The sequence below is a fragment of the Theropithecus gelada genome, chromosome 5 (genome assembly GCF_003255815.1).
Source record: "Theropithecus gelada isolate Dixy chromosome 5, Tgel_1.0, whole genome shotgun sequence".
NCBI classification, from domain to species: Eukaryota; Metazoa; Chordata; class Mammalia; order Primates; family Cercopithecidae; genus Theropithecus; species Theropithecus gelada.
Window position 1 is genome coordinate 47,062,047 of NC_037672.1, and position 24,567 is coordinate 47,086,613.

The window sequence follows — 24,567 nt, forward strand, 5'->3', positions numbered from 1 at the left end:
TTTCCTGTATTTTATAATGTTTCCATTGAACACGTATTCATTTAATAATCAAGTCTTGCAGAATCAAGACATAGCAATGTAGTAACTGAATGGATTCTGACTCTGGGGTATTACAAGTTTTGTTTTCTACCATTTGAATGAGCACAGTTTAATAGAAAATTTCAATTCTGATGTTCTCTAGACAGTATTAAGTAATTCTGCTTGAAATACATCAAGATTCCTTACCACAACTAAAACACATATACAAGTAGCTAAGTAACTGCATTTGCTGAAGAATTTTCTAATGCAACTGAGCTGACGAAAGAAAAAAAGAGAATGAGAATACTTTGTGTTTATTATGTAAGTGAGCAAAATGATACCAAAAGTTACTCAGAATTAATCTTCACTTCATAAAGAAAAAAGCCCAGGAGGAAGGAAAGCACAACGGTCCCCAATCAAGAAAGCTGTCTTAAAGGCTTATGATGCATCACCATAAAATTTGCTTTTAACATAAAACAGTCTTGTTTTACTATTCTTTGATAAAATACTTCCAAATATTTCCTTGCTTTTCTTTTGTATAGATAATATAAACATTATTAAAGTGATTTTTAAAATAACTTATACCTCAAAATTATTCTAATACAGAGGAAATGAAATAGTGAGGAAACAACAAAAATTTCAAAAGAGAAACCTTCAGACTTCCAAAGAAAAAAGGCTATTCTTTATTTTTTTTATTTTTTATTTTTTTTTTGAGACGTAGTCTCACTCTGTCGCCCAGGCTGGAGTGCAGTGGTGCGATCTCGGCTCACTGTAATCTCCGCCTCCCAGGTTCATGCCATTCTCCTGCCTCAGCCTCTGGAGTAGCTGGGACTACAGGCGCCCGCCACCACGACCAGATAATTTTTTGTATTTTTAGTAGGGATGGGGTTTCACCATGTTAGCCAGGATGGTCTCGATCTCCTGACCTTGTGATCTGCCCGCCTCGGCCTCCCAAAGTGCTGGGATTACAGGTGTGAGCCACCACATCGGTCAAAGGCGATTAATTTCTAACCGTAGTAATAATATTTGAAACAGATGTCTATCTACTTTCAAATTCAAACTGGATCACGGTTTACACAGTTTAATAAAACTTTAATTAAGGCTCTGCAGTAGTGTAAACTGATCATGTCATGCAACTAAACACTTGCTTAATATTAAAATCTATTCAAGCTTCACTAATGCTAAAGTTAACCAGACATTTCATAATTCATCCAAGGGAAAATGTCATTCAAATTAATAAAAACATAAAATTTACCCTCTTATTTCACTACATAAACTTTTTTTTAGAAGCAAGCATTTGAAATAGAGATGGAAATATCTTAAATTGGAAAAAAGGAAAGGAAACAACTTTGTTTCTAAAGAGCTTCTTTTTTGAAATTAGGCACTTATATTTCAATATGAACATTTTGCGATCAAATAATTTGGGGGCTTAGAAACATTTAATAAGAAAATAGTTTCTCCTTAAAATTGATCAATTAACTGTACATTTTCCTCATTCTGTTTTAGGAGGACAGTCTCATATAGCAACCTGGTAAAGTAAGCTGAGTGCCAATGCCATTTAAGACATCTAAAAATAAAGAACAAGAGTGAACATTTATTGAACAACTATTATATGCCAGGTATTTCGTGTAATTCCCACAACATCCTTACTGAATTGGTATTCTTATTATCTTCATTCTACAGATGAGGACACTGAGTGGGAGAGCTGGAATACAAACTCAGATATCTGCCTCGAAAGTTCAGTATAGCACCATCTACACTAGTTTTAGTCAAAATACAGAAGAGAATTTTTTTTCCTTTTTCATGTCCCAGAATGCATTTTAAAACAAATGCAACAAATTATACATTTAAAAAATTCTAAGGTTCCTCACGTACTTTAAAAATAAAAATTTCTACCATTATGAAAAAATAAAGATCAGAACCATACAAAAGAAAGTCAGTTAATCAACACTGACCAAGCATCTTTTGGGTTCTATATTCCATTCTATAAAATATATAGAAACAAACAAACAAGTTTTGACATTTCATACAGCTAAAACTGTGAGGATAGAAGTACACCAACAATTCAGGAAACTAGTAATTACAAATTGATTTTGCAAGAACAACAAGAACAGAGAAGAGTACATAAGAATGGAAGATAGTGCAGGCAGAGAAAGGGAGGGACTGAGTCAAATGGAATGAGATGAACAGAATATTTTCCCAAAGTGAATTATGAATCAGGTTCCAAAGAAAGAGAAAAGCACAAGAAGAAAAAATTCATAAATAAAACTTACACATGTTAGGTATAAAGGTTATCCAATTTTTTTTCATTTTTAATCCAACTTCTAAGAAAAGAGTCCACATAAAGCGGACTTGCCTTACTCTGTTTCACATTCCTTCTCATTTCTGATTCAAGGGTTTTATTATCATGAACCCTAATCCATTCACTATGGACAAGAACATTTTTTGTATTACTTAAGAACCTCAAATGTTTTCCTTAAGAGCAAACAATTCATGTAAAACAAGCAACTCTGCAGTTTTTAGTGGAGACTTCCTATTTTATACTAAGAGCAAATGCTCCAAGATGAATTTCTAGGGGCTTTGATTATCTGTCCTCTCAACCGTATTTTAGCTAGCTTGATAAATATAATTTTCCTGTTAGCATATACTGACGGGACATAGGGCAGGTTGCACAGAAGCATGATGAGATTAAAAATTTGGTATGGGTTATCTAGAAAACACCTCTGAAATCCCCACACATATCAAAATAATAGAGTTGACTGCTATATGAAAATGTAGTCTCTTAAAAAGAAATTACTAATCAACCTGAAAATAATAAGCATGTATCAGGTTTCCCAGACATTTTCAAGAAATCTGAACATTTAAACAATCAGAGAACAGTATGAATAAATAATATTTTAGGAAAATAATACAACGGGCATTAACCTTTCAAAGAGGGAACCAGTTCAACTGCATAACACTTTAACCTGGTTCAGTTTTTGTTTTCATATTACCAAGAGTTGTTTTTTTTTTTTTGTTTTTTTTGTTTTTTTTTTTGAGATGGAGTCTCACTGTGTCTCCCAGGCTGGAGTGCAGTGGCGTGATCTCGGCTCACTGCAAGCTCCGCCTCCCGGGTTCACGCCATTCTCCCGCCTCAGCCTCCCAAGTAGCTGAGACTACAGGCGCCCGCCACCACGCCCGGCTAGTTTTTTTTTTTTTTTGTATTTTTAGTAGAGACGGGGTTTCACCATGTTAGCCAGGATAGTCTCGATCTCCTGACCTCGTGATCCACCCGCCTCGGCCTCCCAAAGTGCTGGGATTACAGGCTTGAGCCACCGCGCCCGGCCACCAAGAGTTTTTAAAAGAGACTTCCTGTGGGGAGTCAGAGAAACAAAGATAACTGATGAGGTACGCAGGGAAATTATCCCTTATTGATTAGTGAAAAGTTGTAATCACAGAGACTAATTTATCGTGTTGCTGGCAACCTCTGCGTATTTTTTATCTCTGGTAAAATTAGCCATTATAATCTAATACAGTCAAACATGAAACCGCATCTGACTTCTGAACAAAATCATTTCAACAACTGCATTAAAAGTTCTTAGCAAATAATTCTAAGAAAAGAATACAGTATTTATTGTGGCAGAATTATTTTCTACTAACCAAAATAATTTACGACTCCCAAGTAATGAGTTTATTCATAAAATTGTGTAAATGGTACTCTGTATAATTATTAGATTTGTAAGTATCAGTCTCATATAAAGAATTACAAAATCTTAGAGCTGAAAGGTTTAGAAGGGACTTAAGTCATAAACACTCCCTTCTGTCTCTGAAATTCCAAAACCACCAGAAGAAAAAAGGTACAAAGATGAAACAGTTATGGTACCTTGCTCTAAAGGAACTAATGCTATATGCTACTATTATTAACCAAGAAAAGATTTTCCCATTCCAGTTAGCCAATCTTCCATTTTAAGTGATCAGCCCAGATTCTAGAACATGACCTTTCCTGTCTCTCAACTGTATGCTCTTTTCTACATACTACTTGACTTCCTCTCCTGAAAAAGAGAACAGATGTAAAATGCTAAAATAAGAACAATAAATGTATTGAAACATATTACTCTATCTCATCCATTACTGTGATGAAAAATTACAAACAAAAAATTATTTGACCTGAGAAATGAGAACACAAAGAAGATTTGAATTATATGAGATTAAGAAAGTTAAAGTAAAAAATAATCAACTAGTCCTTCCTTATTATATGGTTTCATAATACAATTAAGAAGGGTCATTCGATGATTTAAATGGCAGGTAAAATTAAAACAAATAAAAGGAAATACCCTTGACATGCATAACAAGCCTCCAGAATACACAAAGTCACAGAACAGAGGTCGCATCGTTAAATCCAGTAACATAATTTTAAAATAAGCTGCATCATTAGTGAAGCAAACATCTGATTATTTATGTTCAACATAAATATAATTTTCCATAATGGAAAAATTATATTTTGGAATCTAAGGAGTCACTAAGGAAGCTTTCTATTTGTTACAAATTATACTATATCTTATTACATTTTTGCAATATTTATATTTCTTTGGAAAATCAAGTGGTGACTACTGGATTAGCAAAAATGTGTTCATTTAACACAGAGATAGTACCTGTAATATCAAATATTTTAAATATTAAATATTTTAAAAAGCAAATTTGCTATTTTACTTTTAACATCATTTTAAACCTTGCTTTCCTCATAACTCCTTGGCTATATGTAAAATATATGTTTAATCTAGTTATTATGGAAACTAAAGATTTCTTTTGTACAGTAACTCTGCCTCAGCTGAACTCCACTGTCACAGCCAGTAGGCCTTACTGCATTTTGCTCTGCAAAAAAAATAACATCATCATGCTGAAGACAAAGGGGAGGTCCTCTCTGGAAAAGGTTTGTGAAGATATGAAGCCAGCTGGCTGGCTGGCAGACGATGACAGTATGGGCAGGCTGCAAACCAGCCTGGAAAACTGCAGTCATTTCATTGCCATCCACTCTGGTGCATTCTGATAAATCAAATCAGAAGGATAAAGTATAGGTAATATCCCTATTACAGATGATGACTAGAGTCACTAAAATATTAGAGAAAATTTAATCACAGGAGTTACAAGATGAAACTCTTCTTGAAAGTTTTTATTGTGGTTTTTAGTACATACTTTCTGGTCTTCCTGGTAATTTAACATCAATCCTCCATCAAGTCATACAATGAGTGTATGTCACGGTGCTTCCTTCAAAATAATTTTAAGTTTAAAAATATCATTTCAGATATTATCAACTGACTTCAAATGAGTCTTTTTCTTCATCTTGCATCCCTCTACCCCTAGCAAGTTACCTGGGCTATCCAGTTCCTCACATTCACTAAAATGTCACTGTAGTTAAGACAATATAGGGATCAAACAGAAAAGTCAATATCAGTAAATATGTGGTAACTTTGCTCTAAAAACACATTGCCAGTACTCTCTGTATAGAAATGTTATATAACTGAAAGGGTAGAATAAGGGAGAGTACATCATTTAAAGTTCAAAATATATTTTTCCATAGATTGTAAACATTGTCTCTCTTTATCCACCTCTCTCCTCAGGATATGATCAATAACCCATCTCCATCCTGAAGGCTCTTTAATTATCAACCTTTGTGCTCTAACAGCACCTTCCACATGGAATGACCATCTCATACAGCTGTCACACATGTCTCCTTGCCTCAGGGGTCTTTCAAGCTCATGAACCACCAAGGCTGATTGTCAGTCATCTTTGTTTCATCAATAACCAGTAGAATAACTGGCTCTAACAGACCTCCAACATTTGAGTATGGATTTAGAAGCAGAGGGTCCTACATTAGAATCCAGCACTACAACTGGCTGAACCTCACTGTGCATTAAAATCTTTCATCTGTAAAATGGGTTGACAGTAACTACTATCTTCAATGTGACCGGCCTAGCACACTGCCTAGCACATATAAAAGAAAACCACGGTAGCCTCTTGGGTGGGTGGGTGTGTGTGTGTTTTCTGCTGTTACTTGTATATAACTGCATTTCAACCATCCACATTAAGTTTAAATGTCACCTCTTTTATCCACAGCCCTTCATGTTTCCCTAATTTCGTGTTGTAATTATTTCTTAGCAATCTGACAAATTTCTAAGGTCTGTGTATGCTAAAGTATAAGGTCACGGAAGAATTTAACACATATAATCATGGGAGGGGGTCTAGCTTTTAATTTTCTTTTTAACAGGGGTAATCATGTCTCGGTAAGTTAAAACTTGTGTAGATCCTCAAGGGAGAAACCAGTCAATATAATCTACTGGATTTTTTTTAAAGCCCTTGACAAGGTACTACCACAAAAGTTATTATAATGAACTGAGTCATCATAGGATTCGATGAATTTTTACTGGAGAAACAAAGACCAGTGAAAAAAGGAATTATTTTGGCAGGAAAACCATAAACAGGGAAAGTGCTGGAAGTAGCCTTAACATTTTTATAAATGATGTAAAAGAGGAAATATAGATTAAATTTTCCAGGTCTGCAAAAGACACTAAGTTTTTCCAGCATGTGAAATTCCAAGGCAGTGGGATAACCTACAAGATTTCCAAAACTTTATGAGTTACTAGGGGGAAAAAAATCAAATAAGATTCAAATTGGAAAACTATAGGGTTACTGTACTTCTCAGGATAAGGGCCTTAGTTATCACAAAAAGGAGCTAGAAGTCACCTCTGGGATACTGCATTAATAAGTTCCTGCAGCCAAAAAAGCTAACAACGGCACAGACATCACTAGAGAAGAGAAAATATGGTTCTCATCTTATTTAACATCAGAGTTCATCTTTACTTGAAATACTACATGCAATTTCTGGTCTTACATAGAGTAGCCCTCCAAAAATATCTGCTGCTGAATAAAAAAAAATCTATAACCTTGCTTTCACCAAAAAAAAAAAAATAGAAACTGAGGAAAATTCAAAAAAATAAAAATGAAATAAATGATCAGGTGAACCATAGGACAGCCATATAAACAAAAACAAAGATCAGCATTCTTTCAGTCTAGAAAGGTGAAGGCTGCAAGGAAACATTATAGATGGGAAGACTCTACATACCCCATAAATGATGGACAGCATGGACAAAGCAGAGTGCTAAGGACATGCTGCCATACTTCAGCTAGAATACCCACTTTGGTTGAGGAGAAATATGAAGTGAAGAAAAGAAGGTAAAATCTAATCACTTTCCAAATATAGCAGTTTCACTAATGGCTGAGCACTGTGGTTTAGATTGAGGATAACTAAGGTATTTGGAGGACTTAATACCAAATTTAAAAAGTAAAATCATAAAACACCAATTCTAGTCTTCCCTAACATATTCATTACCTGAAGACAGAATAACAGACTGAATCAACTTCACATTTCATGTTCTCAACAACTTCTCATTTTGTCTTTCCCATATTAAGTCTACTTGTGCTCTGAATTATTTTTTGGTAGTGTATCATCTGTGATTTTTTTTTTTTTTTTTTTTTTTTTGAGACGGCATTTCACTCTTGTTGCTCAGGCTAGAGTGCAATGGCACAATCTCGGCTCACTGCAACCTCCGCCTCCTGGGTTCAAGCGATTCTTCTGCCTCAGCCTTCCAAGTAGCTGGCATTACAGGCTTGTGCCACCACACCTGGCTAATTTTGTATTTTTAGTAGAGATGGGGTTTCACCATGTTGGTCAGGCTGGTCTCAAACTCCTGGCCTCAAGTGATCCACCCGCCTCAGCCTCTCAAAGTGCTAGGATTACAGGCATGAGCCACCCGCCCAGCCTTAACTGTGAATTTAAACATCTTTCTCTTTAGAGCAGGACTAGATCATCTCTTTTGACACACTTTACAATATGGTATCAAAATCATTCATGTTGCATAAATATTTAATAATTCCATTTGTAAGAAAGACATTATTCACAAACTACAGATATAAAATATTATTGTTAAACTGCATTACACCTTCCAGGTTTAGGACAGATAAGCCACAAAAGGAATTTAGAGGCTCATGGTAAGCCAGGGTGCATACAAGTATGTTTGAAGAAAAATGTTTAAGAATGCATAACAGCTTTCAAACCACAAGTATAAACACATGAAATTTCAAATAAAAGCTAGAAAGGTGTTGATGAAAACCTGTATAATGTAATTACAGATTTTTGTATATCAAAGAGATTATATAAAGAAATAAAAAGTGTCTAAATCTAAGTAATATCTACAATATATTTTATATAACACGTCTGTGCCATTTTTAGCTATTTTTGCTGTGGAAATACATTCCTTTGAATGTTCAAAACAAACATTTCATAAAAACATTTTAAGTGAAACTACATAATCAAATAAGTGATTACATAACAAAATAGAAATGTATCTTGCTCTTATTAGTTTACAATGTTACTAAAATATATTAAGACTATGCCTACAAAATACCAAATCATCATTCCACTTACTCTAACTTCGTAACTTCCAATCTGAGAATGATGGAGTTAGTAAAGAAATACTCTTGATGTTCACAATAAAAATGAGTAGGTTTTTTTGTTTTTTGTTTTTGGCTCAGAGAAAAAGCAGTTACATAAAATAGCGTTTTTTGATTAAGCGCAAACGTGAGAAAAATAGGAAAAAATGAAAAGGGAGGGAAAAATCATGAGGAGAGGAGTAAAAGAGAATGCAAATGAGCATTCCTGTATTGTTAGGATTTGGGGAAAAATCACTGCAATTCTGATACTCGGAGTGTGGTAAATAAAGCAGAGTTTTGTTTTGTTTTGTTTTTTAAGGAGAAGGTGAGTTTTCTCTTTAAATTGTCAAGTCTGAGCTATTCAAGAAATAAAGACATTAAGTTACAGTCCTTGTACCAAGCATATCAAATACACCCCATGCTAATCACAAATAAATTTTAACAGCTAAAAAACTTGAAAACTGAGTTATTCAAAACAATTTTCAATGTTTTTGTGGCTCTGTAAATCAAGAGACTTCAGTTAGAAGAAAATGTAGTACACAAAATCTTTAATGTGGCTTGAAATATTCTGTATTTCAAGACAATGTATTTATAAGAAGTTTTGGATTATCTGCCATTTTTATAAATACCTTTTTTTTTAGTGTCAAAAGTCAAATCATATGAAACATTTTTTGAAAGAAGTTCATTTATATATGGCTGTCTATCTCAGTCTTAACAGACTTCGCAGAATGCTGAAACGATAAAATTTAAATAATTTTATGTTATCGAATGAAGAATTTTTATAACTTCTATATTTAAGGAGGAAGAATATAGTATCCATAAATATGCATAATTATGGGGTAGGAAATACATAATTTGCCTACAAAAATCACAAGGGTTTGATGACTGAAGCAAGGAGTGAATCGGGTCCATTGAGAATTACTAAGAAAAACATAATCAAACATAAATGCCACAGCATACAAAGATCATTTTCCAAATTGGTTCCAGAAATAGCTCCTAGGTTACCATGAAAAGCTAATTTAATTCAATTAAACTATGTAGTATGGTTTTTTCTCTTCAGAGAGGGTTTAAATATTTTCATTTGCTACAGATGTTAATGATAAGTATTTAAAGTAGTGATTGATTTAATCTTGAGTGAGATGCAGATTCAAAGCTGTTGAATAAGGACTTTTGAATGAAAACAACTTTTACTGACACATATACTCTAACTACTAGAGCATCCATTATGTATGAAGTACACAAAGTAAAGCCCCTAACAAAAAGGACTTTTGTTTACATTAAGTCCTGTCATATAAATTCAATATTAATTCCTACTCAAAATTATAGGACAAGATAAAATATTTAGAGACAATGTTTGTTCCCCCATATTAGTACATCATTAGAATCCAACCTCGAACATGCAATGGTGGGAAAAGATTTACAATTTAAAATGTAAATAGTAGTTAAGCTAAATTTATTTTGGAATAATTTAGGTTTCCCTGGATACCTTTTCCACGTTAATCTCAACATTATATAAATTCATTCACAGTCACTCACGATGAGTAAGTAATGCCTCCACAACAGCCTGGTCGTGGGTTCTTCTGAGTCCATCTGGCTTTTGGCTAGAAGATTGGAATGACTCATAAAAATGAAGCAACCTGAGGTCACCTACTCCAGGTCTTTTAAACAGAATTGCCAACTGCTTACCAGGTGGTTCCAATTTCCAAGAATACTTAAAATAAGGGAGAAACTCATTCTAGATACACCATTTTATTTTTATATTGTCTCTGGCCACAGAATTTGGTAAGGAAGGAAGCTCTTTTGAAATGTAGATTACCAATCATCTGAGGGCCAGAAATCACTGCATGTCTTGGATTGAGAATATTATATAAATAAAGTCAAGTGAAAAAGAAAGGAAGAACACAAAACCACAGTATATTATGCTCTCAATTCAGTAAAGAAAAAAACGACCCAAAATGCTAATGGTGGCTACTTCTGTGTGGTTAAAAAAAAAAAAAAAGTGACTGATTTTTATTTGAGTTCCCTGTTTCCCAAGTTCACTTCAATGAACACTCTTTACAATTACAAAAAATAACAATAAGTAACTTTTTAGAAAATATTATACACAGTAAAGCTCATGCTCAGTGAGCTGCAGAGGCCCAGTATGTACTCACAGGTATAGGGCTGAAAGTCTTTTACTGGGTAGCGAAGGAAAGCATTCATTTTTACCTTTAAAAAGAAAAAGAGTTTTTTTTAAAAAAAAAAAAAAAGACAGGAGCTGGTTTCCTGTTCTATGATGAGTGAGATAACTGTAGGAACAACCCCTGGCAGTAAGAATGATCCTTTCATTTCAGGAGATAATAAACTGGTGAAAATGTTTAGCCAATTGTTTGTATCAATTTTTTTCCCATAGTGAGTTCTGAGGAACATTAATTCGATGATATACACAGGGAAAAAATACAAGTCCCACGGTCAAATACCACTTTCCGGCACTGTCAATATTAATGCATGTTAATACAACAAAGGCTCAGAAAGGGTTGCATTTAAAAACATCAGAAATTGCCAGATTTCATTATTTACTTGCTTAGCAAACACTTCTGTGGTGTTTACTATGCACCTGTCATTGTTCTAAACACTTTAAAAATCAAAATTCTAATCCTCAGACAGCCCTATGATGTAAATACTGTTATTGGCATTGACATTTTACAGAGGATGAAACAGAAACACAGAAGGTGCAATAACTTGCCCAAGGTCTCACAACTAGGAAATGATACAGCCACGATTCAAACCTAGACAAACTCCCACAGTTAACCAGGAGGCTATGCTGCCATCCATGAGATCCCTCTTGGGCTGCACACCTAACATTCCATGAAACCACTGTTCCATGAAACACACTGGGAAAACAAATGAAATCAGGTAAAACATACTGTTACACGTAAATTCCTTATCTGGATTAGTCAAATAGCTCATATTACTTCAAACCCCAATTTTTCATTTACTGTGTGACAAAGTAGAAGTAACAGTGGTGTTAGACCTTAAAAAAATTCTAGAATGTAATTATTAAGAGAGGTTTGATTAAATTATGTTCCCTCTCTGTTGGCATTTAATTTTACTAGGCATCACAATTCAAACGAATACACTCTCAAGTGCCTCTTAATTTCCAGAGGTTTTGTGTGGCAAGATTATTGGCCCAGTTTTCTTCTTCACGTCTATCAAACGTTTAAAATAGTCTAAGAAATATAACGAGCAGGAAGATGAGGAACTCTGTGATCTTTAACTAACAGATGACACATTAAATATGTTTCAGAATGCATACATCCATGTAGATGGAGTCACTGATGTATGATTAAATTTAAAATGAAAGTCACAAAATGATATAGATGATCTTATTTTCATTTAAAAATACATAGCAATGCATAAGAAAATTCCTAAGGGATACACACACACATATACATACATACATATACACAAAACTATTAATTTTAGGTAATAGTATAAAGCACTTTATTTTCTTAAGGTTTATATGAAATTTCTAATTTTCCTGCCAAGATTTATTGTTTGTGTCATCACTGGGAAAAGCTTTTAATATTCAAATATTAAGAGCCTGAGTAATAAATGCAGCTTAACAAGAGCCACTTAGACATGCCCTTTTAGCTGCTTGCGATCCTGAGTAAATGATAGTCCCTCCTATTACTCTCTACTGCTGCACCTGTTTATTTTTTAATAGACCTAATCACAAACCTAAATTGTAACTATTATGTATAGTTGTTTATTTCCTGCTCCCTTCCCAGCCCTCCCAAACAGTGGCAAACATCCACCTTTTTGCATCCACAATGCCTAGTACAGTGCCGGGTCCTATACAGTGAATCTATAAAGATGCACTGTGTTTGTGAAAGAGTGAAGGAAACAAAGCACGTGGATAGAAGGTACACAGACTATCAAGTCATGAGATGTTCTAATAAACTGACTGACAGTATTTATATGAGAACTTAGGTTTGTGCATCATTCTGCATGGACAGAAGCATATAATCTGGGGTGGAAAGCAGATGTCCAAAAGAGGTAAGGGAGTATGACTGTTCTCATCAATCCAAGAAAACTTCAAAGAAGAGGCTTTCAGAAGCTGAATCAACAGAAAATAGGGCTTTAATTGACAGAGCTCCTGATAAGCTGAGGGGATTGATTTATAAAAGGGTGTGGGCAGGAGTGGAAAAGAACCCCAAGGGTACTGCAGAAAATTCAGGTTAGTAAAAGCAGGGAAGTTATTCCAGAGATTACCAGAATCTGGAAAGATAGAGTCCTATAGAGAAGGATACCTTGGGAAGAACAATGACTTTCAGTGTAGGAATACAGGCAGCCCAAACTGATCTCACAGAAAGGGAGCCAAGGAAATAAATACCCTCACTCCCCACCCTCCCTCTACTCTCCTGCTGTGGCTCCCCAGTGACCTAAGATTTTAGAAGTCAAAGTTGTTCATCCAGGTTATTTTCCCTGCAGAGAGCACGAGGCAGAAGGGCTGAGAGTGGTTCTGGAGAGGCAACCAAAATATATCTGACATAGAAGACAATGGTAATAAGAACAGTTTTGACAAAATGGGGCAACACACAATGTTCAGATACAGAAAAAACTCTTGACAAATTGAAGAGGATCAAAAGAAACTATGGAAGAAAATTACTAAATACATAAAAATGAAGCGATGCCACAACTGTTGGCAAGCCCATTTGAGCACTGCACCACATTCCATAATAAGGGGAAAGATTTCAGGATAATCCTCCATTATGTGGACTATCATGGCTAAATGTGTATTGGAAAACAGCAGAATAGTAGCTTGTTTCAGAAAAAAGAATTGATGATAATTTAATACATTTTATAGATGGTCGTAAAGTATACTAGTTAGATAAAATTCACTGATTTCTATCAAGAGATTAATTTAGACAAAGGCACCATCATTACAGACTTCCTTGGAATCATTTTAGATTCGTAAATCATCAAATTAACTAGTGACAGATGTGTCTGTACTTGTTTAAGTTCCTATCTAACTGCTATAAAAATGACTAAAATGTTTATCTCAAGACAGCCAGGCAAGAAACGTTATAAACAGATATATTGGATTGTATCTTTTTCCTTTAGCTGATAACTAAATACAATCTCCAGAAAAATCATTTCCAAACTTGCTACTTAATATCTTCCAAAGCTGATGCCACATGCAGCCATATCCTTGTTGAAAGACAGGAAAAAATAAAATTAGCTGAATCAAAACTACCGGCCTCTAAAAGAGTACATCCAACAGCACTACACAACTATTTACTGAATGCCTACTACGTCCTAGCACTTTGCAGAGGGGCTGGAGTACAATGATGTGTAACATCCCGATCTAACAATGCAGACTTTACAATGAATTCTTTCAAGAAGCATCCAAACATTTCAAAGCTGAGGGTTAGAGGAAAATGACACTCAGACCTGATTAGAGGAATTCTGCCTTGCTTCCCCTATTTCATACTGGCAGACTGCACCGAAAATGAAGTGAAGAGATGCTCATTCAAGGATGCTCACCACTCTGCTTTTCAGAAAGAACCAACCATCTCAGTGTAGTCCAAGAATCATCTCTAGCACTAAGAAGCTTACCGCAATACTTCCTAGGACATACTATACACTCTCACGTGGAAGAAGCTTGCAGCCCATGAGATATCTGAGATGAGGTAAAGAGGTGATATCTGGGAACTCTAAGAAGGTGCTGAGGTCTGAAATTCAAAAGTAAAAGTAACTCTTGAACCAGTGAACTGCTGCAATGTAGATCCTGGCACATCCCCAGCCCCCAGCCCCCAGCCCCCAGCCCCGGAAAAAAAAAGATGATTCAACTCCATGATTCTTCTATTCCATGAAAAGAACAATGTCTGATCAGTCTCTCAAGGTTCCACCCTTGGGCAAGCCAACAAACCCTTCAGCTACATCATTTTCACAGCCTCCCACATGGCCTTATTCAGGCACTCTTGCTTACACTACACACAGACACGCTAAATCCTATTTGTTCACTTCTCTGTTTAAAATCCTCCAGAGTGTTCAACAGAATATACTTTGAATAAAATGCATACTTCATGCCATGAACCTCACCACCTCTGTGACCTCATTCCTACCACTTCCTCTAATTGCCTGAGTCCAGCCTTCCTGGCCAGTGAGTGCCTAGCTTGCTACTCTTAGAGACAGCCCTAGTGCGTCCTCTGCTAGGAAGTTCTTTCAGATCTTCATGGGGCTGGCTCTTTCTTCTTACTCAAGAATATCCTTACAGAGGCCTCCCTTGACCATCTCATATAAAGTAGCCCAGTCACATGCTGTCATATCACCCTGTCCTGTTTTCCTAACGGCAAATTTCACTATTGGAAATAATCCTATTCTTGTGTTTGTTGATAGCTCATTGTGTTTTCACTCTCTAGAAGTTCAATGACAGCAAGGATCCTGTTTCTCTTATAGTCACAGTGTCCCCACAGTGTATAACAGTGCCACACAAAGAGTGTAAAATGAATGTAATTAGAATATTGGCATGTAAGTGGATGTCCTGAACATCATGCAAACAAAGTATTGCCTGATGTAAATTATACATTATCCTTCTTACTACTGTGATGGGCTTTAAAAATACCCAGAAATAACATAACAAATTGTCCTTTTTGTCTACTCCTAAATCTTGGCTTATTTCTCTCTCTCTCTGTACTCCATCCCTAAGAAGTTTTATTTTCACTCAACTTAAATTATTAAGTCAATATAAGTGACTTTTTAATCTACCTTTCTAGCCACAACCTCTCCTTTCCCTGAATTCTGGCCTGCCTATACATATCTCAACAATTCTACTTCAATTTCTGCCATCACATAAAATTCAGCATATGGAAACCTGAAATTATTAATAGTATCTCTAAGGCAAAATCAGTTTTTCCTTCTGTCCTTAATACTTTTACCAACCATCCTCTGAATACCCATATTTAAAAGCTATAAATGATCCTGATTGTGAAATTCAAGAACTGGAAGAGACTGGAGGACAACAAGTAAAGAGGTCTTCAAGCTTTTTTAAAGCTGTGTTAGCCTTTTATAAAACAAAAGCTTACCAGGAAGTCTGATTTGTAAAACAGATGAATTTGCAGTTGTTCTGGGAGTTAAACTGGTAGTCTCTGAAGAAAACTTCAAAAAGAACCACTAATCTGGTCCAAACTTCCTTTTTCTTCTCCCTAACCCCCTTCAACACACACACACACACACACACACACAGAGAGAGAGAGAGAGAGAGAGAATTATAGAGCAGAAAATATAAGTCTAGAGACCTTAAATCTTCTTTGCAAGTAAGAAATAGTAATTCCGCCCAACACAGTTATCATCCACAACAATGCCGACCACATAGAAACAACTTAGGAGTCAAGGTCCCAAAAGATCAGTATTAGCTCGATGCTTACCTGCATCAGAAATGATTATCAGTTATTGCAAAGTTATACATTTCATGCATGGCTTTTACGGGGTGACATGAAATCTTCAGAGTTTAGAGTATAACTGCCAGCTTCTACTTATAGACATATTTACCCACTTCGAGTGAAAGAAGTCAAACATGAGTCCAGTGAAAACAACTGTGGCACCGTGAAAAAAAAGTAGTCTCAATTTCATAGCCATCCTCGCCTCACTTTCTATTTCTGAACATGGTTTTCAAACTCTCCGGGCCTCATCCTCTTCAGCATTATTAACGTGTGTGATGACATGCTAAGACTCTTTCAATCCTAAGTCTATGATCTGCTATTACACTATTCTAAAGTATTTCCCTTGAGCTACTGCATCCACAAAGAATCAGTATCACAAGTTAGAGGCAATTTGGAAAAGAACCAATCGTCCTACATGGATTTCTTGAGTATCTATCATATACCAGGTACTGGGCTGGGCATCGGAAACTCAGAGAAAAAGAAAGAAGGGACACTGTCTCACCTCAATGAGACAAAGGCCAACAAGGAAGCGCCTAGCAAGTAACCATATAGCACAGAGGTGGACACCAAAAAGAGGGGCACTGAGAAGCCTGAGAGGCAGAGGCAGTGGTGAGGGGGCTTCTGAAAATCAGGAAGGCTCTGCTAGGTTGGAGTAGGTGACAAATGACTCTAGATTTGGATGATAATACGAGTTGAGTGCTCAGAAAGAGCTGGAGGAGGTGCTATATGTGGCAAAAGATAAGCACATTTTGAACTGCCTTATACTTTTAAACAAATAATAGTAAGTCAGCATTTACTGTAATAAAAATACTTTATCAGGCCATCTCTCACAGTTCCCAAAGCTTATGAGGAAAAATTTAAGTCAATTTCCTTTTAATAAATATTATTTAACGACTGGAACATTTTGAGAAACATATATAAGCAGGCCGTGGCAGCACGTCACTCAGGGACAATAATCTAACAGGGAATTTCAGACAACCTAGCCTAGACTAAATGCTGGGCAGCACCTGGCAGACAAGGTGGCAAAGCCCCTATAAATAGTGATGATTCACTAACATGACATAAATCAAGATTTTAACTCACCAAAAACTAACATTTTGATTTAAAAACACAAATCAGTGCCATTAAACTTCACCAGCGGCCTCTAGTACATGAGTAATGAGATCATATCAACTTATATCATGTAACTAAAAGGAAAGGGTGGTTTTCTAAATGGTAATTCAGGTTGGACAAATAACACACTGTATCAAGTTTTGTAGCTCTAGGCCATATTTTGCTAAACACAAAGGTACATTATGCATGACTAAAGAAAACAGTGAAAATCAGAGCAATTAATTTCCCAGCTATGTTTCCCATAAAGACATCACTACTATGATCTGATTATAACAAACTTTTTTGCACTGCACAATGATCTAAGTGTGTAATAACTTACATATTTCACTAAGATGTAATATCCTTCAAAACATCCTTATAATGAAAGTTTTTCCAAAAACATTATTGATCCCTGGAATGTCTCATGTTTTAAAACTACTGACAAATCCTTTACTATTTTCTTTACAGTTAGAAATAATTCTTCTTGATCACTAGTGTGTAAAGAGGTATAAAGTACAAAGACTGAATATTTTCTTAAATACTAACGTCCCAGTTGACACAGGACATTTCCCATAACTTGCCCAAAACAATAATCAGGAGAGTTGTCACTGGAATCCTAAAAATATATGTAAGAAAACAGATTCGTTGGCATCAATTTAGCACAGCAAGAGATTTCCATTAAGTGCTTTTTCAAATTATTTGCAAACACTTTTTAGCTGAACCCTCTCATTTCCACTGGAGCCTTTCATGTTTCTTTGCAGAACTCAGGAACCTTTTCTCAGGTGGCTCTGCTTCGCTGCAGATAAGTTTGGTATTAACACATTCTCTTTATCTGTTGGAGGTAATGAAACGGCTCTCTTCCTCCGTTTTCTTTCACTGGCAACTTTGTGGCCGCTGGTAGTCACTGACCTCACCTTGGTGGAAAGGTGGCTAAAAAAACAGCAGTTCCTAATAACTCAAGGAAACTGCAGCGTTTCCATTCAGAACAAACAGCAGGACCCAGCTGGAGGGGTGTCCGCACCGCAGCGGACAACTTCCAAAGGCTCTTCTCCAACACCGCCAAAGACAGGGGGAAACACGGAGCCTGGACAGAAAGAGGGATGAGCAAAGAGAAGGGCGCAGACAGCAAGAGACAGGGGAGCCAGGAAGACCGGGAGCGAAAGCCTCTTGAGAGAGAGAGAGAGAGACACCAAGAGTTTGCGAGAGTGACAGAGCGAAGAGGATGAAGGGACAGAGGAGGGAGACACTGGGAGAGCCAGAGCAGGCGGTGGGGAGAGGCAGAGAGACGCACGGAAGGAAAGAGAGACCGCGAGGAAAGGCAAAGGATAACAATAAGGAGAGGAAGGGAGAAAGAAGAGGAGGGAGAGAATGAAAGACCCAGAACTTGAGAGAGAGGCAGAGAGAGAGACAGAGAAGCAGGAGAGAGAGGAGAAGAGACAGGCAACGGAAGCAAAGACGGAGCCCAGTCCGAGGAGCCGGGACCAGTCCCGCTGCGCACTTTCCCCCGCGGCAAAGCTGGGTCTCGGGAGGCGTCCGGGACAGGTGGGTGCCTGCGGGTCCCGCCTGGGCTGGCCTTGGGCCCCCGCCCCGCCAGGCTCCCTCCCATTTCCCGGATTCCGCGACTGCCCTCAGCTCGCCCTCCCGCCCCATCCCTCCGCTCGCAGGTCCGACTCCCTGCCTTGGCGCGTCCCTCCAGCTCCGAAGCACGTGTCCCGCCCGCCGCCGCCGCCGCCGCCGCCGCCGCCGCTGCCCCTGCCCCGACTCCTCGCCTGCGCGGGCACGAGGCCTCGGGGTTCGGGCAGAGCCGCCCGCGCACAAAGCCGAGGTGGCCACCGCCTGACCCCCTCCCCGCCGCCGCCGCCACCGCCCCACGGCGGCGCAGCCCGCCCTCTCCCTCGCGCGCTCCGTCCTGCCTGGGGCGACCACCGCCCAGCCCCGCACCCAGTTGCTGCCCGTCCCGCGCCACTCCTCGCTCTGCCCGGCTCCTGCCGGCTCGGCCGCCCCCCGCGCGCTCGGGAACTCGGCCACCCACAGGGGACGGGGCCCCGCCGCGCGCGCCTTACCCGCGGCTACGCTCCCGGCTCACGCGTCCTCGGCGCCGCGGTCTCCGCACTGCACTGCCCGGCGCCCCGCGCCCGGCCGCGCCGTCAACTTCTGGCCGCCGCGGCCGCTCCGCCGCCGCCGCCGCCGCCACGGGACTTTTTTTTTTTTTTTTTTTTTTTTTTTTTTTCTTCCCTCTCGCTCCTCGGCTGCCTCTGGAATTTTTTTTTTTTTTCACTTGCCCTCTCCAGCTCCCACTAGTGATTGGAGACTGAGAGCCAAGTACTTAGCGGAGGGATTACACTTCTCATCGCACTTGGAGCGGCCCCAGCACCGCCGCCTGTGTGCGGAGCGCGGAGCCGACTTGGGGAGCGGCGGGGTGCGGGCCGGAGGCAGCCCGGTTCGAGGGGTGCGCTTCCCAAGCCCGTCCGCTGCTCAGAGCATCCCCAAGATTTCCATCATGGGTCCTGTCCTGGTTATGTTTAAGAAGGTTTCCAGAAAACCTCCTGGTTTGAGGAACAAAGATTCGTGGGATTATTGTACCTTGAGAGCTGGAAAGGGCTCGCAGAGATGATAGAATGTCGTGGATTTCAACTTTTCAGGGCCATAGGCACTTTTCAGAAATTGATGAAACGTTGACACGCCTCGTAAAAAATGAACACATCAAAATTATGCCTGCAGTTTGAGGTGGGAGTTTTAAGAATCTTGAAATATATACAGTTGAGCGTCCAAGGAAAATGAAATATTTCCCTTCTACATATTTTTTGAAACCGTTAAACGAAAACTAACAACAACCAAAAAATAAAAAATAAAAACCCAAAAGAGAAAACCCATTCCATTTGTATTTGATGACAATTTACAGTTAGTCGTGTTTCTTTTGGAAAAGCATGTAACATCTCATACTTTGTGGTCTCCTTGCTAGGTCTTTAAGTGTTGAAACACTTTCTAAGTGGGTAAATACAAAGTAAGCTAGTTCACAGTCAGAAGATTTGGGGAGAATAGTTAACCTCTTTAAAAGCAGCTATTTTGCCAACTGTATTTCCTAGGGAGATATCTCGTGACTTCCAAACACTCTTTTCCTTTCAATACCTTTCAGCTTCCCACTCTCCAGCATTACTTAGTTTCTCCTTTTGTAAAATTTTTTTCTTCCAAAATATTGACAAACCGTCTCTGGTCACCACCAAGTGTGTGATCTAAGTCTTTTTTTTTCTTCATATATATTTCTATATCCAATTCTTAGCCTACTATTTTCCATCAACTCCTCCTTTTTCTTAAATTGTTTCTATTAAATCTTTTTTAAACATTAAATGTAATCTTTTTGCACTTACCAATAAAAAAATTCATTTGCGTATCAATTTATTTTATGCAGCTTGCACTTAGAGCAGGCAGTGCCCCCAATGTTTGTTGAGTGTATGAAAATGTGGTCATGTTTCTTCTATAAAAGCAATGTTAGAGTCTCCACAAAGGTCTTTTTGCCCCATGATATATCTGCCTTGTGATTTCTGATGCCAAACTGGAAGAAGAAAGGTATCTCAAAGAAAATTTCCAAAGCAGGTGAAATTAGTCATTGGCATCATCTCACCTTCCTTATTCAACCACTCTTCCAGTCCCCAGTGCCAGTACTCATCCTCTTGCCCCAAGAATTCCAAGATAGAATCAATTCATTTTACTCTCATCCCAATTCTTCCCTAATACCCTCACTCCCACCCCTTCCCCTTTTCCACCTCCTTTCTTTCAAAACTATAAAGGATATGACTACCTAGATAACCTTCTACCTGGTCCTCAATCCAATTTTTCATCATCTCCATACTCTTATATTAGCTAAGTTTTTTGCCGGGAGAAGGGGACTGGAAGACACTGTAATTAGAACTTCTACACAATTAAAATAAAAGTCAAAGCAAGGAATTATGAGCTATCACATAATTAACTAAAAATAATTTATTAAAAATGAAATGTGAGTTTAGAAATATGAGTTTTAAATATTGAAAATAAGATACCAAATTATAATTCCTTACAGAGCTTATGATTGTATACATAGAAAAGCTTAATTTACTGGAAATCCATAGAACTATAAATGTAATGTGTTGATCATTGTCAATATCTAATCAACATTAAGCAAGTTTAAAGAGGAAAGAAACCTGAATCTATCCTTTCTACTGTGTGAATTACTGATAATTTTTATTTGACAGCTGCATAATCTCCCTTAGAATTGCAGCACTCATAAACTGCAGTGAAATAAAGCAGACATTATGCGGAATGTTTTGGAGCTAGGGGTATTGTCACCTGTATCTTTTCAGAAGTTGCGTTAAGGATTATCTTTCCTTGGCTTAACTCCTCCATTCAGCAAATATCTTTCAGAGAATCTGCTAGGTATAAGATACTGATTCAGGGAATACAGGCATCTCTGGATAGAGAAGACACAGATTGCACTTCAATCAACTTACAGACAAGGAGATAGATTTTTTTAAATACCTTGTTTAAATATATTTTTTAAAATTCCAAATCAGAGAACAAAGGAAATTCCTGTAGGTCTTCAGGATGAAAAAAAGCACTCCAGGTGGGAGAAAATGGGGTTCAGGGGAGACTGTGCTTAAGGTGGGCCTTAGATGGTAGCATTTCTGTAAGCAGGAATGGGGAGCCTTGGAAAGAAGCTATTCAACAATCAACATTTTTGAGTGCCTATGACAAACCAAGCCCTGGTATTTGAGATTCAAACTCTGTCCATTCCTTCTTGAAACTCATAATACAGAAGAAACAAGATACTTAAACATAAAAGAACTTTCTATGAGAAGTACATTAATGCATGAACACACAATTATTGGAGCATAGGAAAATGAACTATTCTGCCTAGAAATGTCAGGAAAACCTTCATAGAGCAGTCACATTTTATAAGGGTCCTGAAGGATCTCTAGAGATCAAAGCGGGGCTAGAAAGAGAATAAACATTCTAAGCAAGGAGAACACTATGAAAAAGCATGGCATGTTTAGAGAACAGCTGGTATCTCGGTGCTGCTGTCCAAATGAGGAGGAGAAGGTGCAGCAGATGACACTCTTAGGCTAAGCAGAGTTGAGAAATTACCTTCTCAAACATACTAATGAAATTGATTTTTTCCTTATTAGGTAATGGAGCAGCATTGGAGATTTGTAAGCCAGGGAGTCAAATGGTGGACTGGGATTTTCAGGAGATCATTTAGAGATACCTGGAGAGGGAAAAATGAAAGCACTAAACTAATTAAGAGTCCGTCACTGAAAGAAGGAAAACTTGAACCAAGACAATGGTGTAACTACCAAGATTACCAGCAGACTCCAAAGACACTTCAGATATTGGTGACTGTAGCTTGCGATTGTGGTGCTTTTAAAGGCCATAGGAGCCAGATGTGGTGGCACATGCATGTAGTCATAGATACATAGTCATACATAGAGGCAGAGGTGTGAGGATCCTTTGAGTTCAAGACCAGCCCGAGCAACATAGTGAGACCCCCACATGCCCATACCATCTCTAAATAAATAAGTAAATAGAGACCACTGTGGGGAGAAGAATAGAAAACAGGGGCTTCACTGGGTGGCACGATAAATTTTAGCAAAAGTAACATTTTTTTTCCCCTCTGCTTCTACATGAGGAAACCAGGGCAGTGTATATGAGGACTCTCAAAATACTTGCAGGCATATTTCCAATTAAGAAAGACATTTGCCCAGGCCCACTGGAATTGAACTATTTGGGGAATTTATAAGTAGGGAAATAGGACAGACCTGGGGACACAGCTTGCTTCTATGCTATCAGTCTCCCCTTCTCCTTCCTCTTCATGGATATCCTCACTCCTATCACTTTCCTTTTCCACCCTCCTTTTCTCTCAAAACTGTAAAGGATTTGACCACCATTAATATTGTGTCATAAATCAAGGCATATCATGCTAAGTAACATTCTAGAACATGTGCTTTTAAACTATTTCTAATTGTGGAATAAAAGTCTGCCTCTTTTGAGGTACAGTATTTTAGGAATCAGGTGAAGGAAATATTTTTCAGTGTAAGAGAGATCTTTTTCTTGCTCTTCTGTTCCTACTGCTGTAGTTGTCGTATTGTCCACTGCTACATGTTGACTCTACATAAACAAAATAAGTGGTTAAGCCTCTCAACAAATGTAGCTTCCATAATAAAAGCCACATTTATGGCGTGGTCAGGCACACTACTAAGTAGTTCACATTTATTATCAACCTGAGGTCTCATAATAAGGTATTAGTTTATTTCCATTTTACAAATGAGGAAAGCAAGGCACAGAGAAGTTATATAACATTCCCAAGGCCATGCTAGAAATTGGAAGAGGCAGGATTTAAACATGAATTGTCTGACTCCAGCACCTCAGACTTAATCAGTGCACTAAACTGCTTCTATAGCAATGAGAATGTTTCTTGGTTTTTGTTTTTTGAGATGGAGTCTCACTCTGTTGCCCAGACTGGAGTGCAGTGGTGTGATCTCAGCTCATTGCAATCTCTGCTTGCTAAGGTTCAAGCGATTCTCCTGCCTCAGCCTCCCAAGTAGCTGGGGTTACAGGTGCACACCACCGCACCCAGTTAATTTTTGTATTTTAAGTAGAGACAAAGTTTCACCACTTTTGGCCAGGCTGGTCTCGAACTGCTGACCTCAGGCCATCTGCCCGCCTCGGCCTCCCAAAGTGCTGGGATTACAGGCATGACCCACTGCACCCAGCTGAGAATGTTTTAAGTAGACATTGAACAGACGCTATACAAAAACATGTCAAGATCTTGAAGCTAAGATATTATGGGAGCTTGATCTTAGAACATATGGAAAAGCAGGGTACTTGAGTCCTCTATATTTCTTTAAACACATTTTTGAGGTTCTGAAAGCTAGCTGCTGGGGGGAAAAGCTGGTGATAGCAGAGACCTGGGAAGCAATGAGGTCTGTGGCTTTTAAAACTCATCTCTCTGGGTCAGTGCTTAATCACCTTGGCTAGGCCTTTTGCCAAGTTGTAAGCTTCATTAGGATCTTTTCCCTGTCTTTTCTACTCTCCCCCGGTATTTTGCTAGCTAAAAATGGGTGCTTTTAGCTCAAAAGCAGATTTTTGCATGTTGTGCTGTGGATTGCATCATAAAGTAGCAATATTTCCCTCACAGAAGCATTTAGCAAAGGTAGAGATGGGAAACTGTGGAAGGAGTTCGTGCCTACAGGGGGTTGAAGGACAGACTCAAAAATTCTCTAAGACTCCTTTCTACTTTATGATTCTGTATTTAAAATATTATGAATAATTTTAATATTAACACAAATATCAATATAAATATAATTTTACATAATGTATATAAATACTAATGTTAGTCATGTGAATATGGATATTAATTCACATTAATATTAATTTATTAATTAATAAATTTTAATGTTTATTAATATTAAATAAATATGAATTTTTAATTTATTTCATTATTTGTTTATTAAATTTATTTAATTAAATAATGATGAAATATTAATAATAAATTAATAAATATTAATGTGAATTAATATATTTCTTGTTTGTT

General features: G+C 37.8%; 1 protein-coding gene across 1 annotated transcript in view; it reads right to left on the reverse strand.

Moving 5' to 3' along the window:
- BMPR1B (bone morphogenetic protein receptor type 1B) overlaps positions 1 to 19,629 on the reverse strand; it is a 400,498-nt gene extending 380,869 nt beyond the window's left edge. The window contains exon 1 of the mRNA XM_025384633.1: positions 19,067 to 19,629. The gene's annotated coding sequence lies outside the window, so the exon portion shown is untranslated. The remainder of the gene's footprint in view (positions 1 to 19,066) is intronic.
- Between the last annotated feature and the right edge of the window lie 4,938 nt (positions 19,630 to 24,567).